This window comes from Pseudophryne corroboree, chromosome 5 (genome assembly GCF_028390025.1).
Source record: "Pseudophryne corroboree isolate aPseCor3 chromosome 5, aPseCor3.hap2, whole genome shotgun sequence".
Lineage (NCBI taxonomy): Eukaryota > Metazoa > Chordata > Amphibia > Anura > Myobatrachidae > Pseudophryne > Pseudophryne corroboree.
This window is the reverse complement of record NC_086448.1, coordinates 52,383,004-52,405,318: the sequence shown is the minus strand read 5'-3', so window position 1 is coordinate 52,405,318 and position 22,315 is coordinate 52,383,004. Positions and strand designations below refer to the sequence as shown.

The 22,315-nt window shown below is 47.7% G+C and overlaps 1 long non-coding RNA gene across 1 annotated transcript in view; it reads left to right on the top strand.

Annotated features, from left to right (window-relative positions):
- The first annotated feature begins 480 nt into the window (after window positions 1–480).
- The window catches only part of LOC134928773 (uncharacterized), a 100,336-nt gene continuing 78,501 nt past the window's right edge, over window positions 481–22,315 (top strand). Inside the window, exon 1 of the long non-coding RNA XR_010177997.1 lies at window positions 481–596. This is a non-coding gene — a long non-coding RNA (uncharacterized LOC134928773). The remainder of the gene's footprint in view (window positions 597–22,315) is intronic.

Here is a 22,315-nt window from a genome sequence, read left to right as displayed (position 1 = left end):
GTTAGCGGTGTAATGATTCCACTGTATTATGGAGAAAAGCGGATTGCACCAATTGGCCAGCAATCCTTCTTTAAATGTAGGACACAGTGGACTATATTCAGGTCCGTTTTTTTGCACCTTGATGTGCCAAATACCAATGTTCTATACTTTGCGCATGCGCTGGGACCATAGGTGGATTTACAGGGCGATCAGGGTGATCGCCCCCCCATTTCCTCCCCTTCCCCGTAGCACACATCCCCGGCCTGCCTACTTAGCTGCTCCTGCAGGAAGCAGACGACAGGTGAGCTGCAGACGCCATCCGAGACCTGGCCATGCTGGCCACACTCAGAAAGACAGCTGAGACAGTCGGCTGTCAGCCTCGGCTGGCAAGAGCAGGAGGAGGGGTGTGTGGGATTTGTAGTTAATATTTTTACTGATCAAGCTCTGAGCAGTAAAAGATAAACTACAAATCCCATGATACATTGCTCCCTCCAAAGATGACCACCGCCATGGTGGTGAGAGTTGGTGGGCAGCAGGGAGCTGGTCTGTGCAGCCTTTTAATCCTAGGGAGCTCGCTGGATCAGTAGATGCCTGTGTACCCTTCCATCCACAGAGAGGTAATGGAAGACAATGTCTGGCATATAATGTGTTTGGGGAACACCGTTTGGTATATAATGTGTTTGGGGCACTGTGCAGCATATAATGTGTTTGGGGGGCTGAAATTGGGAGGGGCAGGATTGTAAGTGGGAGGAGCATTCAGTAGAGAGGGGAGGGGTCGGTATTAATACTTAAACCAGCCCCCCCCCCCCCCCCCCTTCCCTCCTAAAAGTAAAATCTAGATCTGTCCCTGCACTGGAAACTTTCTGTGCGAACGGGTGCAGCAACACAGGACACAGGCATGGAATCAGAATGTTGGTGATTGACAGTCTTATGCAGTTTGTTGAAGGGTATGGGGCGGCGTCAACCTCCGTTTGTGAAAATGGAGGCACGTTGCACCTTGTAGGGGGATGGAAGAGGCCAGGGATCTCAGTCATCGCACAGAAATTTCCTGGTCTCTGTGATGGACAGCTTCCACGTCCCCTTGGGTGCCCCAAGCCACCCGATGGTTCCAGGGGAAGATCCGATACTGCATTGTTGGACTCAATTCAGATCAGAAATGCAGCAGGATGTTATAGCTGACTGCATCGGCAAACTGAATAAATCCTATATCCTACAAAATAGTCTCAGCTTGTTTTACTGCTGCACTTGATAAAAGGCTTCTTCATGCAGAGATACTTGATGCTGGCAGAGATAATCATGAGTGTGCCTGCAACATTTTCCCGGGCCCAGTACTAGAGAGGAACATGGGGAAAATAAGTTTCTAGCTATAGTCACTCATGTAGCCAGTCAATGAGAATAGTGTGCTAAAGGGAGTGGGGTTTGGTCCGCATCCATGGCTTGCATAGAAGCTGAAATGACAGTGATGACAAGGTAGCACCAAGCCACAAAGATCCCCCAAAGAAATCAGGTTTTATAGGTTAATAGCTTCCACAAACCTTGCATCTGCCTGTGCAACGGAATCTGGTCAGGATCCCAGCAGTTAGAATACCGACGCTGGAATCTCAACACTAGTTAGTTAGAATGCCGACACCGCTGCAATGGCCGATCAGCTGCAATTCTGGCAGGCGGATGCCGATCCAGGAGGCTGTGCTCTGTGCAATGGCACCACTCGCACACTAGTTTTGGTCCTGGGTTTAACCACCTCCAATTAAATGCCCATATTCTTCATATCAGACCTTCACCCCTGTTTATTTCTATGGTTACAATGTAACCATGTATTTTTAAAAAGCACGAAGCCTCCTAAAACTTGCAGATTAATGTTCCTCTGCCCCCTCACTTGGCCTGAACTTTGTGTTCTGAAGGTAAAACAATTTATGATGTCTGGTAAAACTTGAAATCTCCATAATTACCCAGGCTCCATTGCACAGAAAATAAATACAATAACTTTAGTGCTGTCAGCAAGCGTGCTAGCCCATGATATAGAAAGACCTAAGTCTTTAATAAAAAAAATATTATTTGTATATTACATTGTCATACTTTGTTTTATGCGAAGAGCAACGAGATTACTGAATAATACCCCTTTTCCACTACCTTTTTAAACACGGGTAAATGCGCGGGGGCGTGCATTTACCCGTGTTTTTTCCTAGTGGAAACGGCCCCCCCCCCCCGGCAAATTCCCGGATCAAGTGATCCGGGAATCCTACCCGGGTATCTTGCCAGGTTGAACACGTGTTAAACCCGGTAAGCTGTGTAGTGTGAACGGAAGCTGTGTCGAGGCGACACGGCTCCCGTTCACAGTGAATGGAAGGGCGGCGCTGGGAGATCATGCAATATGCCGGGTTGGTGAGCGCTGTGGGAAAGGGGGCTGTAGCACGGGTCGCAGCAGTGTCAGGCTCCCGGCTGCGACCCGTGCTACAGGTGGAAAAGGGGTATAAGTGGCAAATTACTTTTATGTGGTATGCAGGCTCTTAAACTCTTCTAGATATGAGAGTAATCTAACCCCTGGTTGTAAAATACAAGGCTATTAAAACTTAAGTCACCTTTACATTCCTTTACCATATAAACGTACAATTCAACCGCCTTATAATAGTCAAGATTCCTGTGAAACATGCACTGTACTAGCGTCTGCTGTGCATGCCAATACAACATCTTGCCACTTTCCCAGGGATTCCTGCATTAGGGGCAGAGAGGTAAGTATAGTCTCTGGATGCATGGTGAGCAATGTGGGATCACACTGGGTGTAAGTACGCCAGCCATAACCCTGGTACAGATGCTTCGAGGGCAGAGCTGAAGTTACCAATGCTCCTGCATAAATACTCCATTTTTATAAGCTGCGTAGGACTTATTTTAATAGATACTATGGGGTCTATTTACTAAGCCTTGGAGAGAGATAAAGTAGAGAGAGATAAAGTACCAGCCTATCAGCCCCCGATTGCGATGTCACAGGCTGTGTTTGAAAAATGACAGGAGCTGGTTGGTTGGTACTTTATCTCTCTCCACGGCTTAGTAAATAGACCCCTAAGTTTCCAATTCAGTGTCAGACTTTATGTGTTTGCCCATCCATCCTATAAGAATTTGCTACATGGTTTACATGTACAGTAGTTGCAGATTACATAAATTTGCTAATGTGTCCAGAAAGCCAGCAGTGTGAAGCTTTTAAAATAAAAAAGTCAATAATCCATTGATTTCAATGGGGCTTCCAAAGTGTGTGGGACAAAAACCCCCATTAAAATGAATGAGCTAGTGAAATTAACATTTCTAACACCCGCAAAACCGGTGCCAGAACGTACAACTGAGTGTGGGGTATAAAATGAACCAGGTTCGGTAAAGATCAGAGAGTCAGACGTGACTTTACCCCTCAGACACAATGACCACATACGATACAGGATCCAGCTCCATTTTATTATAACATAAAACAGACAAAGGGGTAAATTTACTAAGATGGGAGTTCTATTTAAGATGGGATGTTGCCCATAGTAACCAGTTAGATTCTACTTCTCATTTATCTAGCACCTTCTAGAAGGTAATACCTGGAATCTGATTGGTTGCTATGAGCAACATCCCATCTTACATAGAACTCCCATCTTAGTAAATTTACCCCAAAGTGGCAACTTTTCTTCTCACCAAAAGAGACTCAAATTAAGCAATAGTGACGCCGAAACAGTTTGATGGACCTAACACAAACCGTGTTGGACTGGGGCATGTAGGGCCCATCGGGGGAATGCAGTGGTAGGGGCCCATGTGTAGGGGTGTGGCCAGTCTTCTGAGGGGGTGTGGCCTGCCACCTCATTGGTTTGACCATTAGAGAGTGAAACGTCTGGGCCCCTTCATAAATATATACAGTAAATTCAGCTGCTGCATGCATGATAATGTACCAGATTAATAACAGCAATGCAGTGTAGAAAATACACCATAGTCCAGTATAAGGTAACATATCATACCTCCCAACTGTCCCGATTTTCGCGGTACAGTCCCGTTTTTTGGGGACTGTCCCGCTGTCCCACCCGTGGGCCACAGTGTCCCGCGGTGGGGGGATCAGTTGGGAGGCTCTGTCAATCGCTGCTCTGCTTAGCAGAGCAGCGGTAAATAGACGCTGTGCGCATGCGCACAGCGTCTATTCAGTGGAGTCAGAGGGAGAGGGAGCATGCCAGCGGCTCACAGAGCGCTGGGCATGCCCTCTCAGTGACGAAAACGGGGGGCGTGGCTCGTGATCGTGGGTCCTCCCGCGAAGCCATGCCCCCTTTTCATAAGCCACGCCCCCTTTCGGGAACGCGCGCCCGAGTGTCCCGCTACACAGAAAATCAAAGTTGGGAGGTATGACATATGTATAATGTGTAATTCCAGTGCACAGTCTAGAACCTGATACTTAGAGCAGGAGGTGGGGCCCCAGGCAGTGGGGCCCACCGGATGTTTCCCCTGTGGGCCAGTCCAAGCCTGAACATAAAGCTTAATTATCTAGCATGTACTTGAATATGAAAATACGATTTTGCATACCATTCCCTGCACACTCGCAGTCCAGTGGTTAAGAAAAAGGAAAACATTTATGGCATATTCATTATCACTTAAATGTCACAATTACTACACTCCCCAGGAGACGTAGAAATTGGAGAGGAGACGCTGCAGGAGACTTCAGGGGGCGGGGCCGGGCTGTAACATCATCAAGCCCCGCCACCACATCACGAAAAAGCTGCGATTCGCGGGTCCGCACTCCACGGACCCACAAACTCAGGAGAGTATCTCTCCATCCTGCCTGCATCACTAGGATGCGAGCAGGATACGGGAGACTTGCCTACTCTTCCGAGGGTGCGGGTGGGCTACCCTAAAAAACGGGAGCCTCCCGCAGCTTCCGGGAGAGTAGGCAAGAAGTATGAGCCATACATGCATCTTGCAGGCAAGTGGAGGGTGCGGGGGAGCAGTAAGCAGCCGGCCAGCCCCGGCCAACCATACATGCAACTTGCGGGGGATGCGGGGGCCGTGGCTGCAGTGAGCAGTCAGCCAGACAACAAGCTGGGGGTAAGCACGGCTGCCAGGCAACCCGGCAATATGATTTGAGGGGGGGGGGCCTGGGCGGAGGTGCTGTGGCCGCAGTGACCCGTTCTACAACTGGGCACCCTGGCAGCCAGAGGGGAAAATTATCACTTTTCGAAAAACTGTGTTCTAAAAAAGCTCAGTACCCCACAGCTGATGCTCTGGTGGTCTCGGCGGGCAGGAACAGGCTCGGCCAGCTCCTCTTGCACTGATCACCACTAACGATCCCGGCGGGCGACTCGACTCTCTTAAGGCGGAGCAGCAGGTAGTCTTCTGGATTCCGGCAGGCATCTCCAGCGGTTGGCAGCACAGTTCTCCAGCTGGAGCTCCCCCGACCCATCTTTAGCTGATGTCCGGTTCAGTGATTGTGACCGGGCTCTGTGCTTGCGTTGCAGGATTAATCAGAGGGGCACAAGCATAGAGGGACCGAGATAACACAATACAGTAAAGTTATTTTTTCCCTTATCTGTGCTGCGCGTTTGATGTCATGACATCACAAGCACTGAAGAACAGTGTGTGAGGAGCCTGCTGCTGTTGCTGCCTTAAAATGGAGGAAGGAGAAGATCCAGGTAAGTGATGGTGGGGGGGAGGGCAACACAAACACAGGCTGCTGCTGCAAAGATATAGGTATGAAAGACACAGACTACAGCAGTGATACGGGAAGGGGGGGACAGAGACTACTGCAGAGACACTGGCAGGGTAAGTTGGTTTGGGGGGGTAGAGTAACAGCCTATTTTTCATGGCACCTCTATGCCAAACATTTTTTAATTGAGAAATTTATGGGGGGAAAAAATTAAATTCAGTAAATTCTGCATATCATTCAGGGTTAGACTGACCCAACAGGGTTCAGGTTCCGGGCTGTGCATTCAATATACATGCAGATTTGTCCATTGTCATTGTTGCTGTGATGTGTATACACATGTGCACACATCTCAGTAGTGTCTATATGCAGCTGGGTGCGAATTGTTGCACCCACGATCACATAATGCATTTTCTATGAATTGCGGGTGCGATTATTCGTATGTGCCTGAGAAAGGGCACACTAAGCTGGGCAAAGTAGTCGCCCCTGCGAATAGTCACGGGTGCGATGACAATAGTCACATGTGTATGTTACATTTTACTGCACACTATTTTCTACAATGCATTTTTGTCATTAATCTGGTACATCATCATGTAGGTATAAATTTGTCAAGGGGCCCTGACCATGCACTGTCTAATTGTTTGCCAAGCCTCTCTGGTGGCTATCTATCCGCTAAGCATGGGCCCCTAGCACTGCATTCCCAGTGAGCCCTTTGTGCCACAATACGACAATGATATCATCCATATGTCCAGTTATGTGGTCGTAGCAGAGGTGTAACTGTGGGAGACAATGGAGTCAGCTGCCGCCGGGCTCCTGCTCTGTAGAGGGGCACCTCCATACCCTCCAACTGTACCTTTTTAATAGGTACAGTACCTTTTTTTTAATGGTCTGCACCAATTTTTGGCTCTCTAAACTTCCATTGAAAGTATAGGAAAAGGGGCGTGTCCCTTTACCCGTGGACATGCCCCCTTTTCTAATTTGTACCGATTTTTATGTGTAGAATGATAGAGGGTATGCACCTCTACTCCCGTTCCGTGACACCATTCAATTAAGTTAATTGATAGCTACTGCTATCTCTTCCTCCCTGCACCTTACAAGTCACACCCTCTTTATTATAGATTAAATACACATTTTACAAGCGCCATACCCAGGATTAGAACCCATGACCTATTACACTGGAAGTAGACACCTTACTGATGATGCTATTTGCTCCTTTATAGGAAGCATGAGAATTCTAATTAAAGTATATGAAGTTACTTCTCTAGCAATTACAAGTAATTTCATATACTTAGAATTCTCAGGCTTCCTACAGTACATACAGTGCGAGCAAATAGCTCCATCAGTAAGGTACCTGTTTCCAGTGTAATAGGTTGTGGGATCCAATCCTGGCTATGACACTTGTAAAATAATTGTTAGAGAAGTAATCAGCATTGTGAGTGACTGAGCAGATCTATGTAGTGCGTGGCTGCACACTACATAGATCTGCCTAGCTGCAATGGTTTTGAACTGACAATTCTAATCTGCAGCCTTCCTATACAGGACCAAATAGCTCTATCAGTAAGATGTCTGCATTCAGTGTAACAGGTCATGGGTTCTAATCCTAGGTATGAATGCTAAGAAACGTGTGATTTTAAATAAATTACAATGAAATATAAAAATAAACACCAAATTGGGGGTCAACAATATATATCTTGCTATTGGGACAAACTTATGCCACTGGTTGGTAGATAGGGTTCCGCTTCTGTTTGTCACATAATTTATGATTGGCAGTCACCAGCACTGGTTTTGTCTAGTACATTGGGGGTCATTCCGACCTGTTCGCACACTGCCGTTTTTCGCATGCACCGCAATACACAGGCGCATCGTACGGGTACAAAGCGGATCATTGCTGTGCGATGGATTTAACAAAGAATCCATTCGCACAGCCGATCGCAAGGAGATTGACAGGAAGAGGGCGTTTGTGGGTGTCACTGTCAACTGACCGTTTTCTGGGAGTGTTTGGGAAAAATCAGGCGTGTCCAAGCGTTTGCAGGGTGGGTGTTTCTGATGTATATTTCGGGGCCGGACATGCTGAAGTGATCGCAGCGGCTGAGTAAGTTCAGAGCTACTCAGAAACTGCACAAAATGTTTTTGCAGAGCTCGGCTGCGCAGGCGTTCGCACACTTGCAATGCGAAAATACACTCCTTCATGGGCGGCGACTATATGATCGCAGCGCTGCAAAAAGTAGCTAGCGAGCGATCAACTCAGAACGACCCCCTTTGACCATAAATAATTTCATTTGGTCCTGGACCTCCAACCTGTGGCACCCCTGCAAGTGCCCCGCAGCACCCTACAGTGTCACAGCTTACAGTTTGGGAGTCAATGCTTAAACTTTCTATCATCTGATGTCGGACCGCATGACATCATTACACAATAACCTTACAAATAACTGTGAACTAACTTAACTTATCTAGAAATAAATGACACAGAGAAATAACGACACAGACCACTGAAATGCCATTAAAATCGGTCAACCGTTATTTATTATGATATATTTAAGCTAAGTATGGTGGCAATAAGAAAGAACGGCCAGACCAACAGTGACATTACGACTTATTGCTGCTACGCATATCCACGACATGACTTCTTTATCGCATTGGCTTACGCCAATAAGTGCTGAGTTTCCAACTCTCTCCCCAATACACCATAATAGAGCCGGCCAGACAGCCGAGCCCCAATGACCCCCGGTAAGGAGGGCCAGAGTATACGATGTATTGGGCAAAGAGCGCACCCACAAACAGCGGTGCAATAGCCACTGTAACTGCCGTTCTTTCCCGCCACAGAGAGTGGTTGACAAACCCCAACCGGCAAAGAAAAAGAAAAACGGGTGGGGAAAACGTGACTCGGGGAGGGAGGGTGGGAAAATCCTGAGAGAAAGAGGCAGAAAGCATATCCTGTCTCACACAAAATGTCTGTTAGCTCCTCCCTACACTCCCACTATTCTAATTAAGCCCAACCCCCCAAGCCTATTAACTGTTAAGTAACCTAAACATTGTGTAAAGCCCATGCAATCCTAACAGCCTAGAATTTTACGCTCGCTTGCGCTATTCGCACGCGCTCTTCATAAACTTTCTAGCATCTGATGTCGGACCGCATGACATCATTACACAATAACCTTACAAATAACTGTGAACTAACTTAACTTATCTAGAAATAAATGACACAGAGAAATAACGACACAGACCACTGAAATGCCATTAAAATCGGTCAACCGTTATTTATTATGATATATTTAAGCTAAGTATGGTGGCAATAAGAAAGAACGGCCAGACCAACAGTGACATTACGACTTATTGCTGCTACGCATATCCACGACATGACTTCTTTATCTCATTGGCTTACGCCAATAAGTGCTGAGTTTCCAACTCTCTCCCGAATACACCATAATAGAGCCGGCCAGACAGCCGAGCCCCAATGACCCCCGGTAAGGAGAGCCAGAGTATACGATGTATTGGGCAAAGAGCACCCCCACAAACAGCCGCGCAATAGCCACTGTAACTGCCGTTCTTTCCCGCCACACACCGGCCTGTAAAGAGCCGGTGCCGCCACCATACCCTGACTAACAACGAACTAACTAAAACTGACCTATAAAGAACTCGGAAACTACCTTCCAACCTAAACAAATGCCCTCATCAGACAAAAAAGAGACGCCATCAGGTCTACTGAAATGGGCGTCCTAAAAACGAATAAGGGGCGGGGAGGGGAGGGGAACGACCTGTCCCGAAGTGAAAACCTGCAAAACCTTCCGCAGAGGGCGCAGGCCAATAGCATCCTCTGGGATCTCAGGAGAAAAGCAGGGCAAAATCCAACGGGACCCCCACCGTTCAAACGGTGACGAGTGGCCAAAAAAGGCTACAGGTCGAGTCCAGTCGAGGAGAGACGAAAAGACGGGTCAACGAGTCAGAGCCAAGGCACTCCCGCAGACCCGCCAAAAATGTAGCGGCTGGCGAGGGCACCCCAACACCGACCCGCCGGCACGCCATCCCGTCGTCCCACGAGTGAACTGAAAAGAAACCAAGGAGAACAAGAAAAATTTGAGGCAAACCAGTAGAAGGCCAATGGAATCACCTGACATAGCGCTTGTAGGCATTGGATTTCCATCGACCAAGCGCTTTCATCTCAGTCTCAGAAAAACCCAATGAAGCGGCTGTTGTCGCAGCACCAATACGAAAGGAATGTGTGCAATACAGTGATGGCGACAATCCCAACGCAAGGATGCATTGCTTAAATACCCACCGGAATTGGTACAACGTCAAAGGTGACCCATCGAGGTGGACAAGCCACGCTCCGCCACAACGTGGCCTGCAGTCACCATACACGCGTGCCAAGGTTACGGGGCAGATGCTAGTGTTAGGGCAGGCAGGCAAGGTAATCCAATGCCCACGCCCCAACTGATCCGTCTTAGAACGGCTTAATTTGCACAGTAACACATCCGCCAGCAACACATGGGAAGGAACCATCTCAAACCATCAGCAAAGGTACAAACTACGTTACCATACACAGAACACCATACGGGCTTTCACTATTGTGGCAAATGCTCAGACTGCAAGATCACACACAAGACCACCACAAAGAGAATAGAGGAATTCCACTCCTCCACGATAAATGAGTCATTCAAAATCAAACATGAAGTCTCATGTGAAAGTAAGGGGGTGATATACCTACTGAGATGCCCGTGTGGGCTAGAATATATAGGCAGAACCATCAGACCATTAAAAAATAGGATATATGAACATATAAGAAACATCAAAATTGGATATGAGAACCACAGCGTATCAAAACATTACAAAGAAGTACATGGGGCAAATCCCACCACTTTGTTCTTCATAGCAATAGAGAAACCACTCAGAAATTGGAGAGGTGGGGATTTCAATAAAATATTGGATAGGAACGAATTAAAATGGATCTTTAATCTCAAAACCATGGCACCGAAAGGTCTCAACATTGACTTTAACAACAGCATACTAGTCAAATAATTATTACAGGTTGGAGCACACTATCGGACACTGGAAAACCAGACACCCATATCCTCTTATACATAGACATGAATACATATGCAAATGTGATATGTTTGTAGAAAATGATATCTCTACTTAACCGTAGAACTACTATTCATGTATGTTGATACATATGACCAAGAAACCATTATCTATATATGGGACATACACGTTGTCGTCAAACACCATACCATAAAAGTAAAAAAGTCTGGCACACTACTGTTTGAAATGAACAGATGCACTAAGTGAAGCATTTCCATGGAAACATCAATCACCCATTTGGAACCACACCCACCACAACATCAATCACCCATTTGGAACCACACCCACCGCATCTGATTGGTCAGAAAGACCAATAAAAGAACCCCATGGGACAGCACTCTGAATCCTTGAAGAAGGCCAGTTGCGGCCGAAACGCGTTGGAAACAGATCCATGCAGACACCTCAAGCTTGCCAGCACATCACCACAAACTACATCCACAAGACTCCTCGCCGGCCGGCGAGTGGAGCGGCCATTGAGACCGCACAGGACATAGGAAGAAGCGGAGCGTTGTGGCAACGCAACTTCCGGTTGTTCAGTGCGGCTTGCGGCGGGACCCGGCAGCCTAGCAGCAGAGCCAGGAAGGCTTCCAGCCCTGTCTGCTGAGGAGCACCACCGGGGACGGATACAGCGGAAACAGCGCAAGTGGCCACATCATCACTCACCACAGAGTGAACAAAGAGAACTAAACATCACATCGTGAGGGTAAGTTGCACCTGGCAGGCCGGGACGCCGGCCTCCCAGAACACGACCTCCACCTACGATCAATTATTGACAAAAGAACCGCCTCTGGGCACACTGTTTAGACTCACACTGAGGGGAAAGGAAATCCCTTCAGATAAAGACTGACTCCTATATATCTGGAACAAAGATACTCCTTTTCTCACAAGACTTTATTTTTAATTTTTTTTTTTTTTTTAGGATATTCATCAAGCGGCAATACCATATTTTATTTCATCTTGTGTTTAATTTCCCTATACATCGGATGTTCACACAATATGCATGTTACTATTTGCAAATAAGGGCATTTATGTGTAATCACAATATCATCAATTATATATGAATTATTGTACAATCTGTTATACTAAGCATTGTGACTTATAAAGGTATTTACAGATCATAGAGATACATCATTTCTCACATACAAACACCAAATAGAGGGTGAGCGCAGGTATCCAAAACCTGTACGATAACACTCCCGCAGACCCGCCAAAAATGTAGCGGCTGGCGAGGGCACCCCAACACCGACCCGCCGGCACGCCATCCCGTCGTCCCACGAGTGAACTGAAAAGAAACCAAGGAGAACAAGAAAAATTTGAGGCAAACCAGTAGAAGGCCAATGGAATCACCTGACATAGCGCTTGTAGGCATTGGATTTCCATCGACCAAGCGCTTTCATCTCAGTCTCAGAAAAACCCAATGAAGCGGCTGTTGTTGCAGCACCAATACGAAAGGAATGTGTGCCATACAGTGATGGCGACAATCCCAACGCAAGGATGCATTGCTTAAATACCCACCGGAATTGGTACAACGTCAAAGGTGACCCATCGAGGTGGACAAGCCACGCTCCGCCAAAAGGTGGCCGGGAGTCACCATACACGCGTACCAAGGTTACGGGGCAGATGCTAGTGTTAGGGCAGGCAGGCAAGGTAATCTAATGCCCACGCCCCAACTGATCCGTCTTAGAACGTCTTAATTTGCACAGTAACGCATCCACCAGCAACACATGGGACTCAAGCAAAGGAGGGGCCGCGGACCTGGAGGGGGCCACCAACTCGCCGATCCGAAAGGCTCCGTTAAAAGCCATAGCAAAGGCAAGCCGGAAAAGCAACACCTCATACTGAGAATCGCAAACGGATGGTAAGACCTCCATCAGGCGACCCAGCAGCGCAACCGATATAGGACGCCTGTTGTCCACAGACACAGGAGTTCCACGAGCCCAGCCCTGCAAACAGCATCTCACCAAAAAGCTTTTAGTGAAATCGTGGCTACCCTGTAAGCGCAGAAAAAAGGAGATACCTGCCAGCATCTGGCTGACAACTGCGCGCGACCACCCAGCTTCGTACATACGCCAGACAAAAGCCAACAGTAGTCGAAAGGAAGGCTTACCTTCGTTTCGCCTGTGCGCAATGAATGCCTCCCATCGATGGAACGCCGCCCGATATTTCACCAGCGTGGCTGGAGCCACCGACTGGCTGGCCAAAGCAGTTATCCCAGCCATATAACCTGCCAGCAATGAGAAGGGCATATGTCACCTGTAAGCGCTGCAGCAGGGGCCAACGCGCGAAACCGAGCCCACTGTTGTCTAGAGAGAGCATCGGCAATGCTGTTGTCAAACCCTGGGATGTGCCGCGCAATGAAGTGAACATTCAGACGCAAACAGAGCAAGACCAGGCGGGCCAACAAGCGAAGAACTGGAAGCGAAGAAGATCGCTGCCCATTGATCGCCTGAACCACGCCCAGATTGTCACACCAGAAGACCACGTGCTGGTCTTTCATCCGCTCCCCCCACAGCTCCAATGCAACGACAATTGGAAACAGTTCCAGCAACAAAAGGTTGCGGGTCAAGCCATGCCGGAACCAGGTGACCGGCCAAGGGGCAGCGGACCATGCACCATCGAGGTACGCACCGTATCCCCAGGAACCCAACGCGTCGGTGAACAACTGGATACCTGGGCTGTGGACCACCTCAGACAGCCAAATGGCTACACCATTAAACTCATGCAGAAAGGCATCCCAAACTCGCAGGTCCCTGCAAATCTCGGATGACAATCTAATGAAGTGATGCGGCCTACGAGCGCCAGCCGTTGCCCGCTCCAATTTGCGGCAAAAGATTCTACCCATGGGAATGACCCTGCATGCAAAATTGAAAAGACAGAGAAGGGATTGGCACTGGCGCAAGGTAACCTTGCCACCTGCCAATGCCCTCTCAATACACACACGCAACTTGGCAACTTTGTATAAGGGCAATCGTCAGCATCCCGCCTCAGTATCCAGTTCGATGCCTAGATACGAGAGGCGGGTGCAAGGACCCTCACATTTATCCGGAGCGATTGGTACCCCGAACTCGGAAAAAAGTGCTTTCAAGGAGAAGAGCAGCCGAGCACACCTGTCCGAGCCGCATGGCCCGATGCACAGGAAATCGTCCAGATAATATGCGTCTCCCGGTACCCCCGTCCCAGCGCAAACGCACCAATGGAGAAATGAACTAAAAGCCTCGAAAAAAGTACAGGAGACTGAGGAACCCATGGGTAGGCATTTGTCGATGTAAAAACCGTCGTCCAGCCTAATGCCCATGAAACTAAACGAATCAGGGTGCAATGGCAAAAGACGAAATGCAGATTCCACATCAACTTTACCCAATAACGCATGGGGGCCCGCCGCTCTGACTAATTTCAAAGCGTCATCAAACGACTGATACGTAACCGAGGATAGCGCCTCGGGGATCGCATCGTTAACAGACGCGCCATGAGGGTAAGACAGGTGCTGGATTAGCCTAAATTTGCCAGGAGTTTTCTTAGGGACCACTCCAACTGGGGATAAAACCAAATTTGGCAAAGGGGGTGCAGCAAAGGGGCCGGCCATGCGTCCCAGCTGCACTTCCTTGGCCACTTTACCTTGCAGAACGTGAGGAAGCTCTCTGGCCGAGCGTAAGTTCCGAGGAGCTGAGTAAGGGACCTCGCCGCTAATGGGGAGGCGAAATCCCTCGGTAAAACCTTCCAGCAAAAATTGGGCCTGAGGGCGAAGTGGGTACCAAGTAAGCCATTTGCGCATAGCGTCCAGCCGGACAGGGGAGGGGGCTTTACTTAGCACTAGTAACGCCGGGGGATCTGCCACCCGGAACCGCACCGGCAGGCTTGGGACATTTCTTAGCCGGGTGGGAAGCTCCGCAGCGCAGGCAGCTGTGCCGGAAACGACATTTGGACCCAGATCCGCAATTGCCGTTGTTAAAGGCAAAACAACGACCTTTGGACCCTCGTCCCGCGGTGGCCCGAAAGGAGCCCCTAGCGGGCGAGCTAACGGGCTGGGCCGTAGAGGCTTCCGGAAGCTCGAGGGAGCCCTCCGTAACCTCAAGCCATACTTCCACATCCTTGACACCGAAAGCCAGGAAATGCAGACAATGCTGTTTACGCCTGAACTCCGTGTCGTACCGAAGCCAGGCGAGAGGCCTGTTAGAAAGGAATAGACCATGAGTCTCCAGGTAACAGGCTGCGAATGTGTAGAACCCCTTGAGCCAGTTAACATAGGACCTATATGCGTCCTCACCTATCCCACTCTTTTTCTTGGCCGCCACCAAAGCCTTGCGGGACTTGGATGTTAATGCGAAGACATCCACGTAAGATCCGCTATTGATACGATCCCGTTTCCGCGGGCGGAGACCCCGCATAACCTTGGTGTATGGGCAACGCACGACGTCGCTGGGGCAGCCCTCTTCCGGACTGCTGCTACTGCTACCATGCCTCCGGCGGCGCGATCGCTTACTGCGCTTGTGGGAACGCCCGTGCCTATGGCGTTTACCCTTGATAACCTTCGCCTGGTCTTTGCCCTTGGCAGTCTCGGCCCCGGCACCCTGCTGACCCAAAACGCCATTACCATTAGTCTCACCGGATGGGGATGCCTGGGAGTCCCGTCTCGTGGCAGCCGATGCAGAAGACTGGTCGCTGTCGCTGGAATCACTCTCCGGCATGTCCACCGGATCTGCAACCGGAGAGGGAACAGAAAGTGCCAGCGAAGAGCCTGGCAAGTGGTTAAGTGCAGGCGCCTGTGCATTGGACCCAGTGGAAACAAGCGGCTGCTGACCTGCCGCAGAAAGGGGAGCGGCGCATAATGACGTCAGCTGAGCGACCAGTGGGGTGAGTGCAGACCGCAAGTCACCGAACTGGCCCGCCGAACCACTTGAAGATGACCGCGCCGTCAACAGAGGAGTCAAAATCCCTATAACCCAGACCAGCAGTGCAGAAACAGCCGCCGTGTCCCAGTCCGCAGGAGCGGCCACTGTCGCAGGAGCAATAGGGAGGATCACGCTGCTGGTCGCAGGAGTGCCGGCGGCCAAAGGCCCCGCACCACCAGGCGGATGCGCAGTACCTGAAGCTGTGCGTCTCGTCCTGTGCCCAGTGCCCGACCGGGACCGGCCAACAACCGCGAGGGGGCTGCCGACCGGACGGGGGGCACCTAATGCAGGGCGAGCATAAAACACTGCGGTCTCCCCCAGGCTGGGCACAGCAGCACCGCGCCTCTCGGCACGCCGTGCCCGGGGGCCGCGTGGCGAGAAGAGCGCACGTGCCGCTGCCCCCGGATGCACCACGCGATCCCGTAGGGGCCTATCAGCAGGAATGGGTTGAACAGTATTGGGGGGAGATGAGCCCCTGGAGGCTGACAAATTATTCCCCCCAGTGGACCCGCCTTGCCCCCCACCTGCGGCCAGAGTCCGGGTGGTGCTGCGTGTGCCCCTGCGCCTGGAGGCTGCCGCAGCACCCCCAGGGGTAATGTCCCCCTGTGTCCGCCCGCGCGCCCCCGCCACCGTCCCGTCCCGCGCGCCCTTCGCGGCTGAGGGGTCTGGGGCGGGAGAAGCGCCGTGTGTAGCCGTGATCCGCCGGAGCCCACGCGAGCGCGTCGCGGGACCTCCGGCGGAAGTAGCCCCCAGACCGTCAGGGGAAGCACCCACAGGTGCGCCCGCGGCAGCAGGGTAGGGCTGAGGGACTGGCGGTGGCGCAGCGCGGAAGATACCGCTGAAGCCTCACCAGACCCGGGGACTAGGTAGCGAGCAGGGGGGTGCGCCCGTCTACGTGGGCGAGCAGCCATTAGGAGAAGAATGAAAAAGGGGATAGTGAGGGAATAAGAGAAAGAAGGGAGAATAAAGAGGCTATAGAATAGATAGGAATTAGTGAAAGAATAAAGCAGAGTAGAGAAAGAGGATTTTGGAGAGACAAAAAAGAATCAAAGAGCTACTCACAGGAGCACGTCCTGCTGGATAATCCTGAGAGAAAGAGGCAGAAAGCATATCCTGTCTCACACAAAATGTCTGCTAGCTCCTCCCTACACTCCCACTATTCTAATTGAGCCCAACCCCCCAAGCCTATTAACTGTTAAGTAACCTACACATTGTGTAAAGCCCATGCAATCCTAACAGCCTAGAATTTTACGCTCGCTTGCGCTATTCGCACGCGCTCTTCAATACAGCATTCAGAAACTTTATGGTACCATAAATATAATGAATAATAATAACAATAATGATATTATAATAATAATAATAATATGCAACCTGTTTTGCTTTAACCAGTTTTTATTACCGTTTGGTGAATCAAATTTCCTAAAATAGAACTCACCCACTGCAGGCTGAAATAATTTGGTAATTAATTATACTCTAATAAAGAGTAATAAATATAAGTCTGTTTACATACAGTATTATCTATCTTACAGATGTACAAGAACATGCATTCCCCATGGAACCATTATAGTAACGGACAATTAATCAATAGCGAGTTCAAAAATAACCTAAAATGCAAAGATATCTGACCTAGTATAAGATGAAAAAAAAAAAAAACCTAAGCACTAGTTAGCTTCTTTCAAATCAATATTAAGCCGGCTTCCAATTTTCTAATTGTCTCTGGAGTCCGAGAGAAGTGACTGACCCCAAACTATGAGTCAAGCGCAAGCAATAATGTCTCAAACAAAAATCAATTAGGTTTCTGTGTGTTTCATTATATTGGAATTGCCGTGACAAGAGCGAAATGAAGAGATGAATTCTGGGCCTCACAGGGCATAGCATAGCATTTCATACATTGTCATCTACCAGACTTTTCAGCTGTCCATAACCTCTTATCATAAAGGTAAAAGAGACCTATCGGTTTAGGGACATTGAGTGACCACTGGACCTACTTAGGCATCGCCCCCACTTGTTACCTTGTGAGAATCGAGGGTGCAGGGTCTAACTATGACCATCAACCGTTGGTGGCTAGCAACCATCAATGGTTTGCCTCCGCTAGTTAATGGTTTTGCCATTGGTGGTGAAAATCCGATGGTTGTCCACCATTAATGGCAGGAAGTTCAGATATGTTATTTTCCCTCTGGTCCAGTGGACATGGAAGACAGCTCCATACTACTTGACATGTTGCTTAGCCACCATCCCCTGTTTGATCCATTGATGGCCTGGTCCAAAACAGTGCTGGCCACCGATGGTGTAAACCATCAATGTTTCACCATTGATGGATTCTTGGATGTGGCACCAGTCCATGACATCACTGTGACAAGGCTGTGCACTCCTACACTATCTCCCCCACTGTGCTTACATGCTGGGCACTAGGACCCAGAGAGGTCTATCTTCCAATCTGTTGTACTGCTGCAAATCTCCCCCCCCCCCTGCAGTGCACATGGTTTTGCCCAACTGCTGACAAATTTGCTGCTGCGATCAACTCTGAATTACCCCTAAAGTGCAATTTTCCAATAGTACTCAAACCATTTCTCTGTTATCTGAAGGATCCATCAGAATTGCGAGAGTTGATATTTGTAGCAATTATTGTTGCAGTTTCATAACTCACTATTTTAATGACGAGTATACATTCTCAATTACTCCTAGCTGTAATGGCCTATGTAACGCTGCCTCGTCCCTTATTTATTATTCTTCTATCCCCTAGTTTGGGAGGCTACAGACCCACCTTTGTGGCAGGCAGCTGTGTAAGCAGTATATATACTGTATACTGTACCACCACTATTCCACCTAGCGTTTCCTTCCTCTCTCTACTGTCACTTCTGTTTCCTATGTGACCCATTTGTCTGACCCGATCTATCACTCATTTTTAACTGCCTCTCACCCTCTGCTACACTAGTAATCATCCACATCATTATCCCCAGTTGCAGACTCCTGTTACACAATGCACACTTTAACAGAACCATAGGGACCACATTTTTAAATAGCTTTACAGTAATTGGCACCACACAGAAAACAGGGATGGCTTTAATGGACTGAGCAGGTTTCCTGTATCATATGCTGTACACTGCTTCCCTTGGCTATGATCATCTGGGATCATCTAGTAAGACCACTGACCAAGGGCTGTATTTACTAATGGTCGAATCTGGTCGATGTTGGTCGATTTCATATCAATTTCAGATTGATCTTAATAGATGTTGGGCTTCCAGGGTTAAAACACACATTTACAAACATTTAAAAATTAATGTAAAGAATTATCCGCTAGTAAATGTATGTTTTTTAACCCTGGAAGCCCAACACTGATATAGGGGTCTATTCATAAAGCAGTGAAAAGAGTGGAGAAGTGAGCCTGTGGAGGAGTTGCCCATGGCAACCAATCAGCTGCTCTGTACAATTGTATAGTATGCAAATTATAACTGTAACTTCAATGCTGATTGGTTGCCATGGGCAACTTCTCCACTGGATCACTTCTCCACACTTTTCACTGCTTCATGAATTGAACCCTATGATCGATCTGAAATCGACCAAAGTCGACCAAAATCGACCATTAGTAAATATACTAATATCTTAGGCTATGTTTATGACTATGGAGGTTGCACGGTGGCTAATTCCATGTAAATTGCTGTACTCGCAAGCTCACCTGGTCTAATTACGTAATATTTAATACATACAGCATTTGCTTATCTTACCTATGCATAAATCAGTGGAGTAAAATAATAAATACTTGTACACTATTTTAGATCTATTAAATGATGCATCGTCTGTAGAGTTAGCTAATTAGATAATTACTTTAAAATGTAGGGATAATTTGTGTCTGACACCGTAGCTGTTACAGAGACATGGCGCATTCTATTGGAACTTTGGAACATACAGTAAAAGTACCAGCTGTCTCTGATTGTGTCATGTAGAGGTCTCCCAGATACACTGACTGGTTATTTTTAGATAATGTGCTGAAATGTCAATGAATTTGGAAGTCGCAATTATACGAGTTTTCAACATGCCAGACTTTTGTTTTGACACGGGTGTAGCAGGGGGTTCAATACAGCCATACAACGTGAAGGATCTCTAAAACAATGCAGAGGGAAAAACAGAGCTTATTTAAAGTGACAGTAGACTCCAAAAAGAGAATACGCGAAGCGAAGACAAGCAAATGGTCCAAATATCACACCACCCGAAGGGCGACAGCATTGTTGAAATATATGTATACAGGTGACGTTGTTATGGCAGAGTGATGGTACACACCAGCGGATGTCCTGAGACAACAAAGAGCCCAGTACAGTAGGGTGGTTTATTCAGCGATAATGTGATTTGTCCAGCCGTACCCACAGTTATGTATATACAGACTCAAATCATGGAGTACAGCTTGAGCGGAGCAGAGAGGTCACCAGTGACTGTATAAGGGTGGCAGTGCAAGGTAGAAGTAGCCTTACTGTCTCCAAAGGTGTTGTGGAAAGTGGTAACAGCAGGTTCTCACTGAGCTAAGTGGAAGACGTCTGTCTTCAGTCCTGGACTGGCCATCTGGCACTTCTGGCAAATACCAGAAGGGCCAATGGCCTGATGGGCCAGTTCAGCCTAAAAGACTGGCCAAGCTATACTGCTCAGCTGCATGGCAGAAAGAGAGACGGGGGTTGGCTGAGCAGCTCCACCACCCAGCACTCTGCATGGCTGCCTGTGGCTCGTGGCACTGTCCCGTGATATGTGACCCCCATGAGCTGAGGACACACCCCTTGACATGTGCGCATGCAGAGCCAAATGCCAGGGCTGTTTTACAGCCCCAGTTTGTTCCTGTCTGTCTCCCACTGTGGCGCTCTACAAGATGCGCAGAACTACAGATGGTGGCCATCAAGGATAAGGATTGAAGCCTCCCTGAAGGAGCTGTAATGGAGTATGTGCGTTAGCGCTCTCAAGATTCAACAAGCATGCGTTACACTCGCCAAAAAAACAAAATGAACTATCAAATGTAATTTAAAATTGATCTGAACACGGAACCAATGTCCACACATGACGGATTGTTGTATTTTAAAGTGAGATGTTGACATTTGTAGAGATATGTAGGGATATTTAATAAAACATAATTATCTGCTAAAAGCTGGAAAATGTGATATTTATGTTTTCTGGAGATGGAGATAAATTTCTCCTCTCCAGTGGCAGTTGCAGAGCAGTCCAAAATTCAAATACAGTAGGGGAGCCACACCAACTGCCACCCCAAACACTGCCAGACATTGCTGTTCGGGACTGGCAGTTGATTCTGAAAAAAATGTTTATACAAATTTATACATCCAGCCTCAATACGTCACGTAGGGCGAGATGCCTGGCGTGAGTGAGCCGCCAGGTCCTCTGCTAGCATTGGGAATTTTTTTTTTGGCTGGAAATGCATCTTAGTTGCAATGCGATGTGAATAGGATGCACTAGGAGACAGTGCTGATTAATTTGATATGCAACACTTGCATATTGTGTGTGTCTGAACTGTTTACAGGAGCACAATGGAACTTGGCATAGAGTAAAAGCCGTGGCCGCTGCGTCGTCACACTTCATAAAAAGATTCAGACTCCGTCGCACACAGACATACAGGTGTCACATATCAAAAGAATCAACACAGTCTTCTGGTGCGTTCTAGTTGCATTGCGTTGTGACTAAAATGCATTTTTGGCAAAAATGATCCAAAAAACAACAACACCAGGACCTGAGGCATCGAGATGAGCTGATCGGTGCAGCTACAACAATAATGTATGAAGACTTATCTATATATCTACCTATATATATATATATATATATATATATGTATATATATTAGAAAAGAGTGTGGGGGTGACAAACAACATGCGCGCTAAGTTTCTAATGAAGTGGGTGTGAACATGCAACACCATATGTATTGATAAAGTACTTATCTCGAGCACGATTTTGTCTCACAGTAAAGATTTTCACACACCCGATATCAGCGAATATGTAAAGAAAGATAGAAATTCCGACAGCATAATATTGTTTCAACTTAAAAAAAAAAAATGTGCAACAATGAAACAGAAGCCCTATGAAATGTTAGGAATAAGTTGGAGGCTTTTACCAGACAGATATAAATTCCAGGCACATAATTGATACACAGGTCCCGAGTGCTGTCATCAAAGGTATTCAGTATCACTCGCATATGTGGGGAAAAGAAATAAAGCCCCACATAGTGCAATTCCGTTTATACAATTTATTACACATACAGTAGTTACATGAATAAAAAATTGCTAGAGTAAGGATTGGAGACATTACCAGATTGAAGATCAACACAAGCACATAGATCTTAAATAGAAGCACCAGGTTTGGGCAACTAGTGTATGTGTAATAAATTGTATAAACGGAAATGCACTATGTGGGGCTTTATTTCTTTTTCCCACATACAGTATGGGAGTGATACTGAATTCCTTTGATGACAGCACTCGGGACCTGTGTATCAATTACATGCCTGGAATTTATATCCGTCTGGTAAAAGCCTCCAACCTATTCCTAACATATCATAGCAGCCGTAGGGCGTCTGTTTCATTGTTGCTCAAAACTTATTTTTTTAAGTTGAAACAATATTATGCTATGTCGGAAACTCTAACTTTCTCAACATATTCGTTATATAAATCACTAGTGAGGCCACACCTTGAATACTGTGTACAATTCTGGGCACCGTACTACAAAAAGGATATCCTGGAGC